Genomic DNA, 3,597 nt, shown 5'->3' on the forward strand with positions numbered 1-3,597 from the left:
ATTTAAATATTTACAAACACAAACACTCTAAATAATATATTAATATTTAATTTAGATTTAAATAATGTATTAATATTTAATTTAGATTTATAAAAATATCAATGTAAATGTAAATATTAAATTATATATATATATATATATATATATATATGAAAAAGGAAAAAATATAATATAAATATCCTAATGACATACTTAAAATAAAAATATATAAGTAAACAAATAAAAACAAATCAAAGGAAATTCAAAATCCAAAAAAAAAAATTATAGAAATTAAAAAATATAAATAAATTTAGGTTATAAATGTTATATAATTTATGTCAATAAGATTGAATTTCCTATTTGTGTGCATGTGTGGAAGTTGTTTAAAATGTTGAAAAAATGTTAAGTACTTTATGTGAAATATAAGAGTGACTTTAGTATTTGTGTGTATGTGGGAAAGATGTTTAAAACATTGAAAAAAATGTTAAATGAGATATAAGAATAAAATTGATTTTGCTATTTATGTGTATGTTGGGAAGATGTTTAAAACATGTTTATAAATTATTATTATAATAAAAGGATGTGTTTTTTTTGTGCATATTGGAGTTACTATAAAATAAAGATCATGAAAATCATACCATGAGCACAAGGAACACAACTCAAAGGAGGGTTACCACTTAACCTTCCTAAGAGCCTTTTGGAGGGGTTGAATTCCCCTCCAACACAAAAAAAAGGTCTACTCATTTTATTAATGATAGTTTGTGTTCATGTATATTCTTTGATGAGCCCATCTAAACAAAAAATATATATTTTTTTCTAATTACAACATTACAAAACATAAAAACCAGCAACTTTGGTATTGATAAATTTTCTGCAACATACAACATTGAAATGATATTGTTAGTATACAAATCTTTCCTAACAACTTGTAACATAATTAAATGTACAATTCATAAAAAAAATCCATTGTTTATATATATATATATATATACCATAAACCTATAATGCATATGAAAAATATTAAGAAAAAATATGAATATAATATTAATAATATAAAGTGATACAAATATGACATAATTTATAAATTTAACATAATAACAATTAAATCTAACTATTACATATTAAAAGTAAATTAAAACAACATTTGGTAACTTTTAATTTCAATACAACAATAACATACTTTTATTAATAAAATCAGTAAAATTTCATTTAGTAAATAAAATTTTCAACAATTAAATATTATATATATATTTCAAATTAAAATATAAAATAAAATAATGAATAATGTGGTAGATGTTTATTTTAGAAATTTTAAATGGACAATGCAGGTTATTAGTAAATATATTTCTCTGGGTAAATATTAGAAATTTAATAAAAAACCATGGAAAGAAAAAATATCTTGAAGCAAAAATTAATAAAACTAGGTAATAGTAAATATATTTCTATGAGTAAACATTGGAAATTTAAATAAAAAAACTTTTAATGTATAATTAATACAACTACGTAATTCAATTAATAAGAAAAATGAAAAAATAAAATTGATTATGTGAGAGTTGCAACGTGACCCATTTTTTAGGATATGGTTGTCAAAGTTATATGATTGTTTTATTCCATCATCATGACACTATGTGAGTGCGCATGCGCAACACAAAAGGGTTCGTCGATGACAGACGAGACTCCTATTCGCTTATGGAGTTGTTATAAGTGTAATCAGCTTGGATAAATAAATTAAAATTTTAGAACATAGACAGGTTTATCGGGTTAAATAAAGTACAACTGACAGACGAGATCCCTATTCGCTTATGGAGTTGTTATAAGTGTAAGCAGCCTGGATAAATAAATTAAAATTCTAGAACATAGACAGGCCTATTGGGTTAAATAAAGTACAATTGACAGACAAGACCCCTATTCGCCTATAGAGTTGTTATAAGTGTAAACAGCCTGGTTAGAAGCAGATGCAGTGACGGACTCTAGAAACTTACAACACAACAAAACGGTACACGTTTACCTATGCAATGAAAATTCGTGCGACGGGAAGAAGTTTTAGAGGCCGTGACACTCCCTGTTGGAAACCCGAGAACAGTTTACCATTCCAAATAACCCTATAGAATTTATATAACAATTGAGATGTTGGGCTGTGATCTTTTACCGATCGCAATGTAACTTGTATTATGTACTAGGGCTAAGTAGAGAGGAAATTACCACACAATTTCTTGCAATTATTCCAAAATGTTAACAGAGATTTTGGTAACGCAACCTAGGGTTCAGATGCATCATAAATAATAACAATAATAAGACCAGACTACTAACGCCTGCATCAAAAGGAATTTCACCAGACTACAATTCATTGACTACTAACCAGTTATATGATCCGCTTTCAACACATCCACGAGGACTTGGAAATTACACATCGATGAAGAGGTGATGTACTAGGAGGTGTAACAGAAAGTTCAGGGTATTAAATTCAAACGGTTCTGGTTTGAAGAAAGAACAAAATAATTTGAACGCCACAAATCCTAACTGAAAATTTCATATAGAAGGGATGACAGAGATGCACTCCGTGGGTAGGTAGATTTTCTAAATGGAAATGGAAAAATATTCACAAATAGAAATCTCAAGGAAGGATGACCACAGATGGGGGCGAGATATTTTAGCATACTAACTTGGCTTCTTAGGAAATTTTCATTTTCGATTGAAACTCTGCAAACTGATGGGCGCTGGCAAATCCTCATTCTCTGCTCCCAAAGCACCGGAAACGCTACTCCAGCAACTCCTGTATATAAAATTCCAACCCATGAGAAAAATAAACATAAAGAAGGGCCTGGCAGAATGAATTTAAAAATAGTTCAAGAAAACATTGCCATGAGTACTAACTCACTCTGGATGCATTCCATTATTTGCCACCAGTGCATATTCTCCTCTGCATGGACTTTCTCTCTCAATTAACAGACACAAAAAACCACAAACATTTACACAAGACACAACCACAACGCTACACAGGACATTGATGCATACAAAGAACAAAACATAACATTTATGGAGCGCTCCATAAGGCAGACAGACAGACACAGTGCTTGAGAGAGAAAGAACACCCATGATTGATGATTAACCTGTAGATTGAACAGAGAAGATGATTTGTGAGGTTACATAAAAATAGCCTTTCCCTCCTTGGTTAACCAAACAGAGAGAACGACAAACAAATTAAAAGGAACAGAAAAATTACCTTTAATCCATTCGAGCTCGAGGTCACCGCACTGTATTGCAAAAATTACCATCACCTCCTCTTCGCCTCCTCTTCCTATGTCAATTTCTTCCTCTCATTCTCCATTCATGACAATCACCACCGATCCCTCCCATTCTTCATTCATTCATTAAGCCGCGCTCATTCCTGAGTTTTATGCTTGGGTTTTTGGACTGTTGCCTTCAAATTTAAGTTTAACCAATCTTTTAATTACTAGTCATTAAACCAATCTTTTAAACCAATTTTTTAACTCGGTATTATTATTTTATGATTTATGATTGATATTTCATTAAACCAATCTTTTAACTCGGTATTATTATTTTATAATTTATGATTGATATTGTTGTAGCTTTTTTTTACCTGCTGCGATTGTTTTT

At 29.5% G+C, this 3,597-nt stretch overlaps 1 long non-coding RNA gene across 2 annotated transcripts; it reads right to left on the reverse strand.

Moving 5' to 3' along the window:
• Nucleotides 1–825: 825 nt before the first annotated feature.
• LOC149217050 (uncharacterized) lies at nt 826–2,976 on the reverse strand. Of its 2 annotated transcripts, none has more exons than XR_016250625.1 (3): nt 2,858–2,976; nt 2,643–2,752; nt 826–850 (listed from the first exon to the last, which is right to left on the reverse strand). It is a non-coding gene; the product is annotated as an uncharacterized LOC149217050 (long non-coding RNA). The 2 variants fall into 2 exon arrangements; XR_016250626.1 differs by having other exon boundaries at nt 2,854–2,976.
• Between the last annotated feature and the right edge of the window lie 621 nt (nt 2,977–3,597).

The sequence above is a fragment of the Pinus tabuliformis genome, chromosome 1_1, assembly GCF_031772625.1.
Source record: "Pinus tabuliformis cultivar Carrire ecotype Pingquan chromosome 1_1, CPIR1, whole genome shotgun sequence".
NCBI classification, from domain to species: Eukaryota; Viridiplantae; Streptophyta; class Pinopsida; order Pinales; family Pinaceae; genus Pinus; species Pinus tabuliformis.